Source organism: Bos taurus, chromosome 8 (genome assembly GCF_002263795.3).
Source record: "Bos taurus isolate L1 Dominette 01449 registration number 42190680 breed Hereford chromosome 8, ARS-UCD2.0, whole genome shotgun sequence".
Classification (NCBI taxonomy): domain Eukaryota; kingdom Metazoa; phylum Chordata; class Mammalia; order Artiodactyla; family Bovidae; genus Bos; species Bos taurus.
Genome location: NC_037335.1, coordinates 88,673,792 through 88,695,023, shown reverse-complemented (window position 1 = coordinate 88,695,023; position 21,232 = coordinate 88,673,792). Strand labels below are relative to the sequence as shown.

The following is a 21,232-nucleotide window of genomic DNA, read 5'->3' as shown; positions in this document are numbered from 1 at the left end:
GTGACGCTAGTTTTATGCTCAGAAGAACGTGGCTTCTGTTCAATGTCAAGTTGTCTCAGGACATTCTGAAGACTCAACTGATGATACAACCTCATTAAAAACTTTGTAATTACAAAAGCCTGGGAAAGTTGCTGCTTCATCCCGTGTTCAGAGGGGAGCACCCAGTGGGTAGCTCTGCCTGGGGAAATGGTCTTGCCTGGCTGCCGAGGACAGGTTCCAGGCTTGAGTGGCAGCCACATCTAAAGCATCCACAGGTGACGGAAGTTTCTAGAAACATTTCAGCCACAGGGCTGGGGATTACTCAGAGGCCAGGACACACGTAACAAGGCTCTCCCACTTTGCAGGCTGGAAACTTGAAGCGCCTGCTCCAGCTTGTCCAGCCCACCCTCTTCTTCCCAGCCCTCTACCCTGCCAGGTCCCTGGGGCATCTCTCTTCTATCTCAAAAAGCCAAGAAGAGCCACACTGGGTAACCCCGCCTTCCCTTCCACTCCACGCTCCTGCAGGGAACCCACTGTCAGTGGACTACAAGCCCCCTCAGTCTCTAGTGGGAAACAATTTACTGCTTCCCTGGTGGTTCCTATTGCCAGGCTGCAAAGCCTCCTTCACATCCCCCTATCCCAACTCTGGCAAGAGCTGGCACCTGGCCAGCAGCATGGCCCATGGATCCGTATCATCCCAGGCCAGGGGATCCACAACAGTTATCATTCACTGGTGAGGGCGGAGCTTCGCCTAGCTTTCTGGAGGAGTCTGACAAGCTCTGCCACACAGGTTTCCTTGGACTCAGCAATCCTACAAGTTCAAAAGGATGCCAGCCCAGGAGTGTTTATCTCCACATCTCTTTAACGAAAGTAAAAATTCAGAATCTAAATGTACACTCATCAGGAACTGGCTAAATAAATAAATAAATATTACAGCACGCTCTACAGGCAGCACAAACCATCAAGTTAATGCTTGTTGACAAGTACAGATAAACACAATATATCATTAAATGCAAAAGAGAGATGATAAAACAGCACTTAAATGTAAGCTTATTCACGTAAAGAAATTGCCAGGGAGGTGCACACCCAGAAGGGTGTGAGCACTGCGGCTCCAAGCACAGGCTGGAGTTCACTCCCTGATCCCAACAGGGCAGCATTACCTGTCTCCACAGGTGAGCTCGCTGAAGCCAAGCACCTGATTGTGGGCCCCTAGCACGCTGGCCGTGACCACCTGTTGTAGGCAGAGGAGAGGGGCCAGGCATGGGCGGTGCTCAGTTCAGGGGCATCTTTAATTATCTTCTTTGGACTATTCTGCATCTTCTAATTTTTTTACATTAGGAAATGAATTTTTCAGTCCTTTTCTTACAAAACAATCATGTCATTTCCAAACAACAACAGTTCCTCCAGATTCTTTCAGTCTTTTTGCCCCCAGGCCACTCCACAGCAAAGGAGAAGGTGGCCCCAAGCGCCCCCAGGAGTGCAGTCTTCCCATTCTTGGGGTGGCTTTCCAGCACTTCCCGTCCTCAGCCAGACTAGAATCTGCACTTTCAAGTCCCCAGTCCGACCCTGGTTACTCGTGTCTCCATCTCTGGGTGTCACACGGCATCCACCACCCCCTGCCCCACCTGTGCTGCCCCATCAAGTCGGCCCCATCCATGTACCCACCAGGAGGGACATAAATCAGTCTGGGTGCTGGGCCCAGCTGCCCAGGTTTGAGCTCTGGTCCCCTTACCAGCTGTGTGACCCCAGGCCAGCCACTTAACCCCTCAGCCCCTCAGAGTCTGCGCTGGCAGATGCAGCTAGCCTAAAAGTACGTGGATTATTGTAACACCACTCAGCATGATAGATGATACCCACGCACATTAGAGATGACATTAAAATCTACCACGGAATGCCTGGAGCCATTCACTAAGCCTTTAATGAGATCGTCGCAGTGAAGCTGCCTAATCCTGCCAGGGGCAACAGCTGCAAGAAAAACAACTCTTGCCAAGTTTCATATTTTGCTCTTTTTACAACAATTTTTCCCAAAGAAACTGATCAGAGAGGGAAAGAGCTTTGTCCTTAAAGTCTGAGGAAATCCACCACTTCTACACACCTCTGAGCTGCTCTGGTCTTGGCCTGTGACTCCTACACCCTGTCCTAAAAGATGTCACCCTGCCGGGTTGCACCTGCTTACCCGAGGACATCTGGGGATAGGTGTTACTGATGTGAGCAGTTGCCTCCTTCAGCAGCCAAACGTTCATATTCCAACATAAAGAGTGAGAAGATCCATGGAAAGGAGGAAGAGGGCAGTCAGGGTTGCCCAGAGCCAGCCTGTGAAATCCAAGCAAGGACAGGCAGCCTCTGGCCCTGCCCATGCACGGGAGTGAGGCCCACCCAGGGACAGTGGAAGCAGTGCCCACAGCTGCCAGGTGCCTTGGACACCTGCAGTGGCTCAGTAATCACTGATTTAACTCTAAAACATTCAGTCACTGGGATGAGTCAGCTGCAGGTCTCAGCGAGAATGCTCTCGGAGAATATAAATCAAACAGCCCTCACTAATCTTGGATGTGGCTGCCATTGGATCACCAAGGTCTTCAGCAGTTGCAGTAAGAGCCCCTGAAGAGATGAAGAGCCATTAGAGTCCATAATGGGAGAACGGCTGGCACAGAGCCGTCCCCGACAGCCAGGAACAGGCCACGCGCAGCTGCCACAGTGTCTCAGTTCTCTGTTCCTCTACCCCCACGTGTGAGGCAGACCCAACCCACAGCCCCGTTCCCGTAACACTGTGGTCCAGGGGGAAGAAAAACCTGATCAGCGGTCAACCAAGGACCCAGATGCAAATGCCCATGGACTCTGTGCAAACAAGACAGAATCAGACAGCAGGGCCAGCTGAGTGTGGTCAGTGCCAACCAGGCAGCTCCCCATGCTGCTCTGGGTAGTGCTTCTCACACCTGGAGAGCCAGGCAGAGACCCTGGGGGCACTTGGGAGCCGAGACCTGAGAAGATGAAGTGAGAGTGAGAGCCCTGGAACACTAAAATACGTAAGTGAACACCCTCCAGTGTCCTCTCCAATAACAAGAATGTGAAACCAAGAGAAAGAGGAGCAGTGCACCCCAGGACAGGTAGGCCCAGAAGTGTGAAGACAAGCACACACACACACCACACCAAGTCACCCCTGAGACCATGGCTACCAGCTTCCTTTCTTCAGGTCCTGCCTGCTCCAAGGTTCAGTTTCCCACATCCCCGGCCAGCTCTGCCCCCTTCACCTAGGAGCCCTGGCCAGGCCCCTGCACAGCCAGGCAGCCCCCTCAGGGCTCCCATGCTGTTTCCTCCCCTGAGAATTCTCCAGCAGCCACAAGGAGCAGCAGGTGGTCTCTGCTCACAGCTCAGACCTTACCTCTCCAGTTTCTTAGTCTCCGAAGGACAGTTCATTCCCACGGGAACTCTGGTGCTGGGGTGAGGATGAGGAGCTTGAGTCCTGCTCAGATGAGAGAAGGACCTCAGGAAACGGGGTGCTGTCCCATCTCTATCGGATCTCCAGCAGCTTGCAGAGCCTGTCCCCCCAACCCACCCCCAGGGGGCTCTGAGCAGCCTCCCAGGCAAGAGCTTGCCAACACCCTCCATAGAGCTCCCGCCAAAGCTGTCTGCCCACTCACAGGGGACCCCAAGAGCAACATGAGGCCACAGACACAGATTCAAAAGGACCGAACACACACGTGCACTCATGCAGCAGAGACCATGGAACCGGGTGAGAGTGGAGGCCAAGGTGGGCAGAGCCCCCATGGGTGCCACTCTCCTGCCTCACATCGGGGCTGCTGAAGGCAGCACATGGGCAATGAACAGTCCTGCCAAGAGTGAAGCTCCAGAACACAGGTCAGCCTGATTTTCTCAACCTGAAAGGTCCCAGAACTGTCAGCAGAGTGTCCTTTTCAACCATGTCCTGGAGCACAGTCCCCAGCCAGCCCATGGCCAGGTCCAAATGTCAACCGAGTCCAAGCTTGCCATGCTCACCACACAACAGGCCAGTGAATCCGAGAGGTATTGAGACAAGGAATATGCCTTTATTCGGAAAGTTGGCAGACTAAGAAGGCAGACTAATGTCTCAAGATAACCATCTTATGGGGTTTGGATGCCAGGTTCTTTTATAGAACACAAGGACGGGTGCGGGGGGGTGGTGGTGAGGAAATAAAGTAAAAGAGGCAGAATTGGCCTCTGGTTCTCCCTCCTCTGGGTAAGGCTCTCCCTGAGATGCCCTCTGGGGATGTGTAGGGCCTGAATAATAGAGTTGGATTTGGTGCTGCAGAATGATACTTAATAACCACGTGAAAATTAGGTGAGTTTCCAAATTGAGGCTTTAATTAAAGCAAAGACATACTCCTTAGGATGGTTACAATAAAAACAAAAACAAACAGAAAACAGGCATTGATGAGAAAGTGGAGAAACTGGAGCCCTGGTGCCCTGTTGGTGGGAATGTAAAATGGCACAGCTGCTATAGGAAACAGGATGGAGGGTCCTCAAAAAATTAAATACAGAATTGCCCATGATCTCTTAATTCTACTTCCAATTATACACCCAAATGTACTGAAAGTGAGGTCTCAAACAGGTTTTGCACACCCACATTTAGGGCAGCATTATTCACAAGCCAAAGGAGGGAAGCACCCGAAAAAAAATCTACTGATGAAGCAAGTGTGAAATACCCATACATACGGTGCAATTATATTCCGCAGCAGGGATATTCAGTGAATATGCCTCAGACACCCACAACCTGCCGCCCCTCCAAGGTGGCCCAGCCAGTGACACCATCACCACCCAGCACTGCAACTGCACCCAGGGGTGCCATGAGCCAACAAGGCAGTCACTCAAAGGTGTACAGTGCTGCAACTAACGAGAAAACACCAGCATCCAGGGATACTCAGCCGTCAATCATTCCACGGCTCTTCTCTCCAGGACAGGAAAGTGACAGGAGCGGTAGAACAGCGCCCCTGCATGAGGAGAGAGGTGAGGGTGGGAGGAGACCCCAGGTCCGATTCTTGGGTAAGGCAGATCCTCTGGAGAAGGGAAGGGCGACCCACTCCAGTAATTTTGCCTGGAAAATCCCCCTGACAGAAGAACCTGGCAGACTACAGTCTCTGAGGTTGCAGAGAGTCGGACACAACTGAGCAACTAACGAGGTCTAGAAAAAGTTTCTAAGGCAATTTTTATGTGAAAAGGGACAATGTCAATAGTACCTCTGGTGGAAATCATAACCATTTCCAAAAGCTTGTTCCTGCATTAAACCCACCTCTCTCATACAAACAGCTAAGAGGATAGTCAAATTCCAAACCAGAGAGGGCACTTCTACCAAAATCCAAGTTCACAAAGTCCAGGAGTACAGCATACTGCAGACCCAATCCGCTAAGAATAGGTAGGATAGGGAGGGGGAGCTGGAGAAATACTCAGAGCCTCTAACTTGCAGGAAATGTCATAGAACAAGCTAAAAACATCCATAAAGGAAATGAATCCATTGGCCTTGCTTACACAAAGCTAAACTAGAGCTGCACAGATGCTTCTCAAAACCCGTGGCCCCACTGTGGGGCTAAGATGCTGAACCCAGTGGAAATACATAAGCTGGAATAGATGTGCTCCAAGTCCTGAGCCACAGCAGAAGGGGCTCAGATCTAAAGTCTAAGAGGGACAGTTCGCTGAATTAAAAGGTCAGTTGGCCATGCAGAAGTTCAACTGTGTTGAGGGCAGGGGCACACAGGAGACCTGTGACAGGACATAATCCAACCAGAGGCAAGGCCAGGACCAGGAGCTTGCAGGTGTGGGGTGGGGGGAGTGGCTAGCCCAGAGCCAGGCTGTGGGGCTCCTGAAACGAGCAGCCACCCAGTAAGCAACGAGGCATGGGGAAGCCACTCCTCCTTCACACTGTCCTCTGTCCTCTCTGTATTGCGAACTCAGGGCTCATGGCTGCTCACTTGGCCCTGAACGCACGAGTGCTGCATGCACAGCGCATGCCTGGTCAGGTCCCTGGGAAGGAAGGGATGCTGGACAGGAGATGACTGCTCCTGCCCTCTCTGTGCAGCTCAGGTCCGGCAGAGCACCAACACACTTCCTACTCCCACCCTACCAATCCCCAGACACATCATCTCCTCTTTCCTCCTGTTGTTAAACCCTACTATCCTCTGCAAAGGGCTTCCCTGGTAGCTCAGTGGTAAAGAACCCACCTGCCAATGCAGGAGACATAAGACACGTGGGTTCCATCCCTGGATTGGGAAGATCCCCTGGAGGAGGGCATGGCAACCCTCATGCCAACCCTGGAGGAGGGCATGGCAATCCAGTATTCTTGCCTGGGAAATCCCATGGACAGAGAAGCCTGGCAGGCTACAGTCCATGTGGTCACAAAGAGTCAGACAGGACTACAGTGACTTGGCATGCACGCACATATCCTTTGCAAGCCAGCGACTGCCACTCCCTTCTGAGCTCCTCTAAACCCCTGTAGCACCCGAGGTCTAGAAGGCGACACAAAGTTCCAGGCCGGGCCAGCAGAAGTGCCAGCAGAGTCCTGTCCTGTGGGCACATTCTCAGCCCTCCACAGCCCTCTGAGTTTGCATAAGCTATATCTGCTTAGGCCTACCAGGTGATTCTTACCTAAAGTTTGAATATCACTGGCCTACATGATGCAGTTTCACACTAAATTTTACACTTTCTTTGCTGCTTGGTAATGGTTTCATTTATCTCATCTCTGTAAGTGATTGTGAAACTCCTCTTGTTACCAAGTCCAAGCTCGTTTGCTGACCGCACGACAGGCCAGTGAATCTGAGAGACGAGGTGCTGAAGCAAGGAAAACAACTTTATTCAGAAAGCCAGCTGGCTGAGAAGATGGCAGACTAGTGTCTCAGAGTAACCATCTTGTCTGGGTCTGGAATACCAGGTTTTTCAGTAGAGTCAAAGAGAAAGAAGCAATAAGGAAGTGAAGTCAGAAGGCAGACTAGAGAGGGAGAAGCAGTGGGAAGTAAAGTGAAAGGGTCGTCAGTCTCTCAAAGCATCTCCAAGGGACTGGCCAGCCTTTGGAAGGGGTGTGTTAATCTCTTCTTTTTGGTGTAGCTATTCACAGGTGGGCATGGTCAGATTATCTGTGAGCTACAAAGGCACTTTAGTTTACAGTCAGGCAGAGGGGCAGGGGCCTTGGAGGCAGGCCTTTATGTATAACTGCAGTAACAAAAGCAAGGAAAATCGAGGCAAACAAACAGTTCCAACATGGAGTCAGAACTGGCTTCTTCTCTGCAACACTCTGAGCACAAAACCATGTCTTAAGGGACCTACATGGGTTTCCTATGGCTGCTTGAGGGACCTACATTGGTTCTGTATGGCTGCCATAAAGTTTCACTACAAACTTGGTGGCTTAGAACAGCATAAATTTGTTATGGCAACTGTTGGTCAAAAATCTGACATGGGACTCATTGGGCTAAAATGGAAGAGCTGGATGCATGCCCTCAGAAGGCTCAGTGGAAAATTGTTAGCCTTTTCCAGCTTCCAGAGGCCTCCTGCATTCCTTGGCTCCAGGCTCATTCCTCTACTGTAAAGACAGTGAAGAGCACAGGACAAAGAGGCCACCTGGGCATAAGGATTCTTTTGAGCTGAAAGCAACTGAGAACAGCAGATGCAAGAGGAGTTCGCTGCCCTCCTCCATTTGCCTAAAAGCAGGACATAAATTCTCTCTGTAAAAGTATACCAGAGATGACACTGAGTCTGCATAATTAACCTTATTAAGCATCCTATATATGCTTCCTAGTCATCTTCCCACAATTTACTGTCCCCAGGAGCCCAACCCCCCTTTCATCTTGTCACTTCAAAACTGACTGCCCTTTGTTAAAATGATACATAAGCCCCAAGCCTACTGTGGTGACCCAAGGACGAAAGAGCAGATAAAACCAAGAGGGTCTTAGAATGCAGGAATGGAAGAACCAGAAACTTATTGTCCTCCCCTCCCCCATGTTGTAACTATTAATGGAACAGTATAACCTGTCTCCCCTCCTACCCTACGGAGAACGTATTTGCCCTACTCTTCCCCCACCCAGTATACATGCCTCATCCAATCAGCAAATGACCGCATAAGACCCCGATCCCACTCCTTGTACCCTGAGTATAAAAGTGGACTAAGGACCCCTGTTCAATGTCAGTTCCCCGTTGAGCTGGCCTACTGTTCTAACAGCGTCCCCCACTCTAATAAACTTTATTCTCCTCTCACTCTGCCTCATGTCTGGAAATTCTTTTCCAACCTGCGCCGGGACCACATTTTTGGTGGCCTGTATGGGGAACTTGGGGTCTCTTCCCCACCTCCTCACTTCTCCTTTCTCACAGAGACCCTCTGCGAACAGGCAAGTGCTGTGGAAGCAATTGAGGAACTCTGGCCAGGGTTACCCTCTGGTGTGTTTCAAAGGCCCCACTGCTCACTGTGGCCCAGTAGCTACCTCGCGAACAGGTGAGGGTCTCTCCTGTGTCTTCTTTCCAACTGAGGACTAGGTCAACCAATATTGTGTGGGCACAGGTGAGGCACTTAAAAGCCATTAGGGTGCCATGAAGACTCCCATGTGAAGATAAGGGGGACACAGAAAGGATCAGGCCCCAAGGACATCCGCCCCTAGCAAGACAACTTCCGTGCACCGTGTCAGGCTCGTAGTGGTTGAGGCAAAACAGAGACCATCGTCCCCTGGCCACGCCTCCCTGATAGGACTGTAAGGCGGATTCCTCAGCCTTCTTCCCTGTCACTTTCACTTCTTCCCTTTCAGTCCAGATTGATTTACAGGAGCCTAGGTGTTGCCCTGAACCTTCAAGACAGCCTTCCACAGTTCAGGGAATTGCCAAAGGTGAGTCACCCAGTTGCTCCCAGGAATCTCTTTCTCTCCCCAGGTCACAGGGTGCCTTAGCCACATGGTTCTCAGAAATCACCTCTCACTGTCAGATGTGACTGTTGGGACAGTTGGGCCATTTTTGTGCCATTAGTAGCACGGAGAGATCACTGGGACCAAAGAGACCCCTTTCTGTCGGCCAGTGACTCTCAGTACCCCCACTCTACAGCAGGTAGGCTGAGTGTATTCTGGTACATCCCAGGAGTCTCTCTCAGACTCACCCCTTGACTATATTCTCAGAAACTGGAAAATGTTGACCCTGCAAAAGGCCTGGCCCCAGTACAAACCAGGGAACTTTTAAAAAAAAAAAATGGTCTCTGAATGGCACACTAGCCTCAAAAGCAGGGAAAGGACTCAGAATTTCCTTACATTCAGTCCTTCATGGCCCTCGGTCAGAATCTGGATCTGAGGGACTCATGCCGCGTGTGTCTTTCTGTTGCCTCCCTATCTCCTGTCCCCCCGTTTCTCTCCAGCGGATTTCCTGGATGAACCCTACTCGACCTTTCATATCCACACGATCTCTAGGAAAGGATTCTGAGGGTCCCTTTGGTCCAGGTCCTTCTCCTATATTCAAAAGGCTAAAGGATCAGAAACTCTCCTAACATTCTAAAGAATCCCCTTCTAACTACGCTTTTCTCTCAGGTGAAGAGGGAACCAAGGTTCCCCCACTCCTGCAAATTCCCTTCACCCTTCAGATTCTTCTGATGGGACAAAGATCTCACTTCCCACTAGAGGAACAATCCAATGATTTTATCAGCTGATCTGCCCCTGATATCAGAGTCAATTTGAGCACTATTTGGTCTATAATTTAAGTATAAAACTATGACTACAGAAAGGAAAGAAGACTTTTTGACACAGTTTGGCCATGATATTCTTTAGACCCCAGAGAAAACCAGTTAAAATGAAAATTTTTTACTGCAAACTACAAAACCGGTTCCTTTCGCATATGCAATCAAAAACAACTAGCTTGTTAAAAAGGCTGCCGAGGGAAAAGCTTGGAGTTAACCCTTTCCATGTCCCTGAAATACACAGCCCACTTTGCTGAGACCTCAGCCTTGAGCAAATTAGAACTTCAAAAAAAGAAAAAAGTGGGCTTGGGGAGTGGGTCAAAGAGAAATTTTAAATCTCAAGTGGTAAACTGTCTATCTGTATGGATTTCTGTATGTCTCAGTGTGTGTCTTTTTTTTGTTTTTTTAAAATAATACTGTTAGAGGAAGCACACTGATTGAAACTGCCCACCCTGGCCAGGCACCATAGTAACCATTTGCATGAGTTGTTTTATGACAGGAGATCCTGATAAGGAACACAGAAGTAATAAGCCACCACCAACTGGAAGAGTTCGGGAAAGGTCTAAACGAGACACTGCCTGTCTGTCCACTTCCCAGAATCCCTCTCGCTAGCATCCACCTTGGCTGAGCGATGCGTGTGCCACCAGGAAAGACTGAATTAGAGTGATTGGCCAAAGACCACCCGGAAACTAATCCCATCACCATAAAACCCGATATTGCAAGCCACACGGCAGAGCTGTTCTCCTGGGTTCCCTTACCCTACTGCTCTCCACTCGGGTGCCCTTTCCCAATAAACTCTCTTGCTTTGTCAGCACATGTGTCTCCTCAGACAATTCATCTCTGAGCGTTAGACAAGAACCCAGTTTCGGGCCCTGGAAGGGGTCCGTCTTCCTGCAACAGTACTGCTGAAGTTGTAAATGAGTTCTAATTTAATTGTGCTAAAGAAAAGTAGTCAATAAAGCAGAAGTAGATGTTTTTCTGGAACCCTCTTGCTCTTTCCTCTGGAGAAGGAAATGGCAATCCACTCCAGTACTCTTGCTTGGAAAATCCCACGAATGGAGGAGCATGGTAGGCTACAGTCCATGGGGTCGCAAAGAGTTGCACACAACTGAGTGACTTCACTTGGTCTTGCTTTTTCAATGATCCAACAGATGTTGGCAATTTAATCTCTGGTTCCTCTGCCTTTTCTAAATCCAGCCTCAACATCTGGAAGTTCATGGTTCACGTACTATTGCAGCCTGGCTTGGAGAATTTCGAGCATTACTTTACTATCATGTGAGATGAGTGCAATTGTGCAGTAGTTTGAGCATTCTTTGGCATTGCCTTTCTTTGGGATTGGAATGAAAACCGACCTTTTCCAGTCCTGTGGCCACTGCTGAGTTTTCCAAATTTGCTGGCATATTGAGTGCAGCACTTTCACAGCATCATCTTTCAGGATTTGAAATAGCTCAACTGGAATTCCATCACCTCCACTAGCTTTGTTTGTAGTGATGCTTCCTAAGTCCCAGTTGACTTTGTATTCCAGGATGTCTGGCTCTAGGTGAGTGATCACACCATGGTGGTTATCTGGGTCATGAAGATCTTTTTTATATAGTTCTTCTGTGTATCTTGTCATCTCTTCTTAATATCTTCTGCTTCTGTTAGGTCCATACCATTTCTGTCCTTTATTGTGCCCATCTTTGCATGAAATATTCCCTTGCTTCTGCTTTATTGACTACGCCAAAGCCTCTGACTGTGTGGATCACAACAAACTGTGGAAATTTTTTCAAGAGATGGGAATACCAGACCACCTGACCCACCTCCTGAGAAATCTGTATGCAGGTGAAGAAACAGCAGTTACAACTGGGCATGGAACGACGACTGGTTCCAAATTGGGAAAGGAGTATGTCAAGGCTGTATACTGTCACTTGTTTAACTTATATATAGAGGACATCATGTGAAATGCCAGGCTGGATGAAGCACACGCTGGAATCAAGACTGCTGGGAGAAATATCAATAACCTCAGATATGCAGATGACACCACCCTTACGGCAGAATTCGAAGAAGCATTAAAGAGTCTCTTGTTGAAAGTGAAAGAGGACAGTGAAAAAGTTGGCTTAACACTCAATATTCAGAAAACTAAGATCATGGCATCCGGTCCCATCACTTCATGGGAAATAGATAGGGAAACAAAGGAAATAGTGAGAGACTTTATTTTCTTGGGCTCCAAAATCACTGCATATGGTGACCACAACCATCAAATTAAAAGATGCTTCACAGCCATGAAATTAAAAGATGCTTGCTCCTTGGAAGAAAAGCTATGAGCAACCTAGACAGCATATTAATAAGCAGGGACATTACTTTGCCAACAAAGGTCCATCTAGTCAAAGCCATGGTTTTTCCAGTAGTCATGCATGGTTGTGAGAGTTGGACTATAAAGAAAGCTGAGCGCCAAAGAACTGATGTTTCTGAACTGTGGTGTTGGAAAAGACTCTTGAGAGTCCCCTGGACTGCAAGGAGATCCAACCAGTCCATCCTAAAGGAAATCAGTCCTAAATATTCATTGGAAGGACTGATGTAAAGCTGAAACTCCAATACTTTGGCCACCTGATGCCAAGAGGTGACTCATTGGAAAAGACCCTGATGCTGGGAAAGATTGAAGGCAGGAGGAGAAGGGGATGACAGAGGATGAGATGGTTGGATGGCACCACCGACTTGATGGACATGAGTTTCAGTGAACTCTGGGAGTTGGTGATGGACAGGGAGGCCTGGTGTGCTGCGATTTATGGGGTCGCAAAGAGTCGTACATGATTGAGCGACTGAACTGAAGTGATAGTCATTTGACAAACAAAGTCAGATGACCTGGGGTATACTGGGCTCTACGTAATGAAAGTTCTTGACTTATAATTCTTACTCGTGACCTTACTAATAACCGCTAGCTGTATTATTCTCTATGTCACTTGTTTCAGAAGATTGTTTCTTATGTTACCAAATGTGTGACTGATCCTGTGATAAAATGCTGATATGCAGTTCCATATGAGATCAATGACTGTAATAATGTAACTCTAGAAATGGGAAGAAACAACAAAGGAATATTTTCCTGGACCAAGAGGCTAGTAAGACAGGTATGGTCCAGAGATTTCTGCTACTCGCAAGGCCTGGTCCAATTAACAGCTCACTGGGTGAGCTGTCAATGGAATCTTTGTTAAACCTGAGAAAGCCTTCCCGGCACTGTGGTACACAATGGCCATGAAATGCCCCCAAAGCATGGTCAAGTATGTGGCTAGGCGGGGACCCTGCTGACTGGAAGTTGGCACCTGCCAGCTGCCTCTACAAAGATTGCAACATGACCACTGCAAACTGCTGACCTTCAACAACTCCTGAAAGGAGTTCAGGGCGGAGGTCAGAAATAAGGCACTCTGTGCTCCGGGAAGAACCCAGAAGAACCAGCCTCCAGACAGCCAGATGTTTTCAGGTAAAGATTTTATGAGACCAAATTCCTACCTCTTCTCGTACCCAGAGAAACACTAACGTCACAAACCAAGGTCTGGGCCTGGTTCTCCTGGCTAGCCCCTGAGCAGCTTTTCTACTTCTATTAATCTTTGGGCCACATACCTTTAACTTTCTTGTTAAGTTTGTTTCTTCTAGAATACAACAAATCTCCAAGTGGTAGTATGACAAGACTATTCCCTGACCAACACTCAAGACAATGCTGAAACAAGTCACCTTATCATTCCATGGATTCTCATCTCCCTGCACCCTGACAGAAAGCAGGCAAAAGGAACCCAGAGCCCCATGACGCCCCTGTACAGCTTGAAGAAGTCAGAGCAGTCATTGCCCCTTTTCCTTTGAGACTGGGTTCCCAAATGCCTGAGAAGGGAAATAGGCAGATTGTTAGACATGAGCAGGGTATCAAAAGGGGCCAAAGAATTGGCCCTAAAAATAAGGAGAGGGAGGGATGTGGTGACCCAAGGAGGAAAGAGCAGATAAAACCAAGAGGGTCTTGGAATGCAGGAATGTAAGAACCAGACCCTTATCATCCTCCCCTCCCCCATGTTGTAACTATTAATGGAACAGTATAACCTGTCTCCCCTCCTACCCTACGGAGAACGTATTTGCCCTACTCTTCCCCCACCCAGTATACATGCCTCATCCAATCAGCAAATGACCCGCAAGACCCCAATCCCACTCCTTGTACCCTGGGTATAAAAGTGGACTAAGGACCCCTGTGCAATGCTGGTTCTCCCTTGCGCTGGCCCGCTGTTCTAACAGCGTCTCCCACTCTAATAAACTGTATTCTCCACTCCTTCTGCCTCATATCTGAAAATTCTTTTCCCACCCATGCCCAGACCACGATTCCTACTTGCTTCTTGGAGTTTTTACTTCTTTTGTGTGAAGCCTCTGTGCATATAACAACATTAAATGTGATATACGTTTTCCCGTTAATCTGTTATCAGTTTAATTCACAGACCCCACATACAGAACTGAAGAGTAGAGGAAAAGTTTTCCTCCCCTATACCAGCAGCACAGCATCTTCTCTCTGTCCTCCTGACTCTTTCATTAGGAACCTCATGATTACATTTAGGGTCTACCCATGAGGTCACAAGGGCTTCCCTGATAGCTCAGTTGTAAAGAATCCCTCTGCAATGCAGGAGACCCCAGTTCAATTCCTGGGTTGGGAAGATCCGCTGGAGTGGGGATAGGCTACCCACGCCAGTATTCTTGGGCTTCCCTTGTATCTCAGCTGGTAAAGAATCTTCCTGCAATGCAGGAGACCTGGGCTTGACTCCTGGGTTAGGAAGATCCCCTGGAGAAGGGAAAGGCTACCCACTCCAGTATTCTGGCCTGGAGAATTCCATGGACTGTATATACAGTCCATGGGGTTGCAAGGAGTTGGACATGACTGAGTGACTTTCACTTTCATGAGATCACAAAGAGACACAACTTAGTGACTAAACAGTAGCAACAGCAGCAGCTAATAAATCAGAATAATTCCTCTATCTCAAGATCCTTAACTTAAACATACCTGCAAAATCCCTTTAACATAGTCACAGGTTCCAGGGATTAGAATGTGAACATCTTTAGGGACTTGCAGACTCCTACTGCCATTCAGTACTGAATAGGTGTTAACTCTTTTGATTTTTTTCCTAGAAAAAAATTAGAATTTTAGGTGGTCTCCTAATTTCTTGACACTGAAAAATAACTAAGATATACTTTTTTAATCCTGGGAAGTCCAAACAAGACCTATCTGCCTATGAGGGCTGAGTGAGCCAGCTGGCCTGAGAGCTAGGCGTCCACGTGGGTGCTGTGTTGAATGGGGGTGGCGGAGAAAGGAGACCATCGGTCCTGCACACCCTCCATGAAGACAGACAGGGTGGGAGATGCCAATGCAGAAATCCAGGCTAGGAAAAGTCAGGATGAGGGCAATCGTAAGGTAGCATTAAGAATGCTGGTTGAATAAAAAATGCAAATGATTGGTAGTAGGAACTGAAAAATAAGAAGGAAACCACACATTCCAAGGCAATCTTGCCTTGATGAGTCATTCAGATGCAAATTTTATCCCAATTTTGGAAGGATTACAAGCACCCCTATTCACAGCCTATTCACACCCCTATTCACCCCTATTCCTATGTTAATTCTAAACTCAGAACTCCCTCCACAGTCCTCAGTCTGGGCACTTTCCTGCCACTGTTTCTTTTTATCAGGCCCCTAAGCACCGAGCTTTTCCAAGCTGGTATGGCAGAATTTCTGGCGTGTTTCTGGCTCTCTCCCCAGCTCTCCCCAACCCCGGCCCAGCAACCCCTCCAAAATATAGCAAGCATCCTCCCCAGTTATTGGACTTCAACACACTTAAGTTCTACTGGCCTGAAGGCGCACGACCTTCACACACTACTTACCAAGCACATATGAAAGCGAGAAACCAAGAGACCTAAGCTATTCCAAACAATAAAGGGAGGTGATGAGCACTCCTGGCCCATGCCCACATTATGATCCGTCCACAGGGATCTGAATCACCTGCTCAAGAAAAGGACCCGGGAGCCTCCCCTGGCCAGCAGAGTGCCTGCCCTGAATCACAGCCTCAGCCCTGGACACTTGCTGACCTGTGGGACAGACAGACGCACTTCTCATAAACAAACTCCTCTGGTCCTTGAGAAGGGTCATCAGTCATTCAGGCCCTGGTCACTAGGGTCGAGGGATAGAAGGACAGCTGTCTGCTTACTCAGCCCACTGCTGTTCACCTGAGCCATGAGAACTGAGAAAACAAAAACCCATCTGCACAAATAATAAAATGCTGGGATGCACTAAGTACTCGGCCTCACTGTACACATCTCAGTGTCAATGAAACGGGGATGACTGTAGGTCATCTGCTTATTCAGAGGGTTAAATAAGGTCTCATGTGGCAGGCACTCAGAATACTCCAGCAGGAAATAAATTATACCATCGGGAAAAAAAGAAAAGAAAATGCTAGGCTTCTTGGCAGCAAACCCTAAAGAGCCAAGTCCCTGCTGCCCAGCCCAGTGGCCTTACCTCTCCCGGGGGCTGCACTCGCCGACGGGCTCCCTCACCCACGCTGGTCACGGGGGAGGATGGTGCTCAGGACACAGTCTGGCCCAGCCACCCTGTCCTCACAGGGAGCTCTGCTGCCCAGGGGGTCTGTCCTGACACCTCGGTCTCCAGGGTGCAGCCTGGGTGGGGCCACAGGGACAGGCCATGGCAGCGGGCTCCACAGCGGCCACGACAAGGAGCCGTTCAGCAGTGGCACAAGCCGCCACAGTGAGCCTCCCTCAGCCCATGGAACACGCTTGCCCCATTCTCGTCCCTCTCAATGGCCAGCTGTGCGCCTGCGATGTGGACCCAATTGTTCTCCTGTGTGGGCTCATTCAGGAGCATGGGCAGGGCCGGCTCAGGCCAAGAGAGGAGCCAGGAGCTTCTGTCCCCGAGGAGAAAGGTCCTTAGAGCCCTGCAGGGAGGGGGAAGGGGACCAGGCCCCTTGGTGTCTCCAAGGATCACACAGGCCCAGCCACAGGGTGAGGGCCTCAGGCTCCAGGTCGTGAACAGGGAGCTGCCTTTCATCCAGGCTCTCCTGCAGGGTCCCAGCAAGCCCCTAAGCCTCTCCAAGTGTCGGCGTCCAGCCTTGAAAACAGGGAAAGCCACAGCATCCGGTCCAGTCATGGCTGCAAGGTGGCAGCGAGGGTGAACGGGGATGTGATGTGTACAAGACACCTCAGCACCGCTGCCCAAAAACCAACTCGGGAAGAAGAGCTGGCAGAGGAGCGCCTCTTCCGCCTCCTGACTATACTGCCCATCAGGACATCCTCCCGAGAGTGGGCCTAGCCCGGGGCCACCATGCTACCTGCAGGGGTGGCTGGATGGGGGCACACAAGTGCCAGTGCAGCAGTGGCCAATCCTCTGCGGGGCCTGGAATGGGGCACAGTGTGACGATGGCGGGGCCCACACCTGGTCGTGAACCATCCTGGGGAGACGGGCAGACACCACAGGCTCAACCCCACCAGACACGGCCTCTGACAGCACCCAGCACCACCCCAACCTCCAGCTCCCCCCAAAAAGCAGTGCCTACAGCTCTACCACGTGCGTGCTAAGTGGCTTCAGTCATGTCTGACTCTTTGCAACCCCAGGGACTATAGCCCGCCAGGCTCCTCTGTCCACAGGATTCTCCAGGCAAGAATACTGGAGTGGGTTGCCATGCCCTTCTTCAGGGGATCTTTCCAACCCAGGGGTTGAACGTGCATCTCTTCTGTCTCCTGCAATGGCAGGTGGGTTCTTTACCAGTAGGGCCACCTGGGCTCCACTGCTGCCATGAAAAATTCCACACTCCATGATAGGAGGATCCGGGTCTCGGACACAGCAGTTTGGTGACAGTAGGCACTGACCCTCATGTGCTGCCTGCGATGGACACAGACTCCTGAGGTCCACCTCTGGGCATCAGGACAGAGGACTGGCCAACTCGTCCAGTGAAGGAAGCCAGGCCGTGGGGTAGGCAGACATAGCCGTATGACTGCCACAAACACCGGGGGTCTGGGTCTTGGTAATAAGCAGGATTGAGAATGGCTGCACCCATGTGATGGACAGAGCCATGCTATACGAGAGACCCGTGCCCTGCCCCTGCAGGACTGAAACTTGTTCGGTCCCAGACCTCAAGTCGAAAATCCCTTAAACCCAGCAACCAGGTAGGTCCATCCCACCTGCTGACCCAAACACCGTGCAGGCGGGGGCAGCAGGCTGGTTTTTAACCTTTCTAATTGGAGGGTTCTAACAAGCCACAGAGGTGGCCGGAGACAGTCAGTGCGCGTGGGATGCTGCAGGACTGTGACAAGGGGTGACGATGCAGACTCTGCTCCCAGGAGTGGCCCCACCTGCTCCCAGGCACCTGTCTGGTGACCTCCTGCACCTTCCTCTCCCTAGGAGCCTTTGGTGACAACACCCTGGCTTGGAGACAAGATGCAGGAAAGGCGGGACAGCCACGGTTAGTGCTCAGGTGGGTTCGGTGGGAATGCCGTATCCTGGGATGGCATGGGGACGACTTTCAGAGCCGCCCGGGGCCTCGTGACAGTTCTCATCAGATGTCCAAGCAGGCGTGCTCCATGACTTGGCTGAAGGTGTCAGGTAACTGTGACCCTCAGTCAGTGACAGAGCTGGGCTCATGAAACTAGAGAAAATGTTAATCCATCCCTTCAAGAGTTAAAAGCCGCTTCTCCAGTCAAACCAGCATTATAAAAACACTTTATTCTGTCATTTATAAGAAACAAGGACGTTTCTGACTTTCAAAGTATTTTGAGGCAACAAATTGAAATATTCTTTACATTCATTGACTAGAATTATATATAATTTTTGTATTTTAAGACTTTCAGAAAATAGGCAATATGGCTTACAATTCTAAAATATTTTAATAAATTTATAATACATGAGCCACCTGTTTTAAAAAAACAGAGTTTCTTTGATTCCCTTAAGGTCTAGCTGCTGAGAGTCAAAACCACTCTGGTCTATAAACTGCCTATGAAGACAATTAGCTCTGAAGGCAATTTTCTTAAAGTGACAGTAATATTAAAAAAAAAAAAAAAACACTTGGGCAAACACTTTTCTTATGTGATTAAAGATTTCATCTAAAAATTAAGGTACCAAACAGAGGCTCAGGGTTTCAAACAGTAGCCTTTGCCATCCACAAATAATAAGACGTAAAATTTAATTCAGCTTCCACTGGAATAGTGCTCCTCAGATCAGCACTAGCTCAGCAGACCCATCTCCACAGCTCTGCAGCCCACTGCAGACCTCAGACTCAGGTCATCAATGGGTCAATTCGACTTACAGTAAAAAGCAAGAGAAGTGTCTATTTTTAAAAACCTATTTACACGTACTTGCACTTAAAAAAAAAGGTTAGCAAAGAACCCACTGCATAAATTTTGGTCAAATGAAAACCAACTGACCCATGTTCAAGCTCACCACATCTTTGCACCAATTTTAAGCATGAATTCAACCTTATTTGGCTCTAAAATGCACCACGTTAATAATTCTCCAGTTAGTGCACGGCCTTGGTCACAGCTGCCAAGTGTCAGACAGCACGAGGGAAAGCTCCAGGGACAGACCAGCCAGACTTGAGTCTTACCAAGAACAGTTCAGATGGACAACAGAGGTCCAGTGGTTCATCACCCACCCTCTGACCTGACCCTCATCTTGTGGGCTACCCAGGCCATGGGGCTTCTCTCCCACCGCCCCTCGCCTGGACACACCATACACACTGTCCCCAGCCACACTGACCACCTTGGCTTTGTCCTCTGCTCCCGCATCTTCTACCGATCAGCCACTCAGGGCATCCTCCACACACTTCAAATGTGCCCAGGCCCCTCTGGGTTACAAGCTCGTGATCTTCCAGGAAAAAAAAAAGTAAGGGACCACGGATGGACAGATAATCATGGGGGCTCTTGGTGGGGGGTGGGGGTGGGGCCTGCTTTGTGGACATGCCATCTTAGGTACTCTCAGGGGATGGGGGGTGGGGTCTGTGCAATGGCCAGGATCCCGAGGGGACTCATGGGGGTTTGCGTGGTAGATGGACCATTTTCCAGCTGGGGGAAACAAGCTGCCAGGCTGAGAACCCAATGGTGCTGAGGTGAGAGCCCAGCATAGTGGGTCCAAGGCCAGAAGAGAGATGTGGCCAGAGTGCCGTTACTGGCAGGATGACCTTGGGCTCTGACCACAGCGTCAGGATGCCCTGGCCATGAGCAGGGGGCAAAGGCGGCCCAGAGGCAGGAGCAGTGAGAGGGCACCAATCACCCACCGCCCAGAACTAGAGACTTCTTCTCAGGACTGTAGGGTCCCAAACGCCCGGCCCCCTTGGCCCACCTGCCATCGAGGCTGCTTTCCTTCTACACAGCCCCTGGGTCCCTCTCACCACTTTCGCCTCCACACTAGGCCAGCACTTTCTGTTTTCCTTCCTACATGGGCCTGCACTAAAATCCAGTTAAACTGTGGACTCCGATCAGAAACTCAGTGCCAGACTCTGCTGTTAGGACAAAAGATTGGGGACTGGCCGGAGGGTGAGCACCTCATGCAGAGGACAATCATCGCACAGGGCAGGGAGGAGGAGGACATGGGGGCTGACAGGGCCTCTCACTTCCCACAGCTGGGTTTTTAAACATCTCTTCTCTCTTCCCTATTGGGCATGCAGCTCAGTGTACACGAGCCCGAACTGTGCAGGTAGGGACTTGCAGACTGACATGGGTGAGGCTGGTGAGCTCGTTTGTTACTAATGCCCCTTCCCCAGCCAGGGCACCAGAAACACAGCACACATCCTTCCCACCCCTGCTGGCCACGGACCAGCCTCTGACTCAGTCTACTTCCCCTGTGTGGCCTGGGTCACAGTCAGCAGAGCAGTGAGAGGGGCTCCTTGGGTTGGAAGCCAAGGGGCTGTCTGGTACCCAGCCACAGCCCCACTGGCATGGAAGGGGTGGCCTCATATATGCAAGCTTCCTGGTGTCTATTAAATGCAAACAGCTCTGCAAGGCACAATGAACTCCTTGCTGAGTCGCAGCAGCACACAAAGTTATAAGGAAGCCAAGTGCCTGCGGAATCTCAGAGAAGCAGGGCACATGCAGCAAGGAAGGGCAGGTGCTAGCAGGACTGGACACATCAAAAGAAACTGCCCGGCCAGGGCCACCTCCTCCACTGGCTGGAAGTACAGAGTCCAGGTGAAATTTGGAAAAACAGATGATTTTCACTGGCAAAGAACAGCTGGCAAAGGATCAGCACCACATACCCGTGCCTCTCAAGCTCTTGTGTCAAAACCCACTTGGGGGGGGTTGACGATCCATGCAGGCCTGGAGGAGATCAGTGCTAGACACCACCCTGCACAACCGGGGTCCTTGGCCCACCCTGCTTACCCCTTCCCAGGAAGGAAGCAGAGAGACCACCAGGCACAGACCCTGGGCCAGGACTGGGACTTGGTGTAAGAGTGCCCAGCAAATACCCACCCCACAGCGCACCAGTGAAAGTCACTCAGTCGTGTGTGTCCGACTCTTTACGACCCCAAGGACTATACAGTCCATGGAATTATCCAGGCCAAATTACTGGAGTGGGTAGCCTTTCCCTTTTCCAGGGGAT

The 21,232-nt window shown here is 50.0% G+C and overlaps 1 protein-coding gene across 12 annotated transcripts in view; it reads right to left on the bottom strand.

The window, feature by feature from the left end:
• The window catches only part of SEMA4D (semaphorin 4D), a 126,504-nt gene that overhangs the window by 58,649 nt on the left and 46,623 nt on the right, over nucleotides 1-21,232 (bottom strand). Inside the window, exon 2 of one of the 12 annotated variants that reach the window (XM_059889298.1) lies at nucleotides 14,646-14,766. The gene's annotated coding sequence lies outside the window, so the exon portion shown is untranslated. 12 annotated transcript variants of the gene reach the window in all.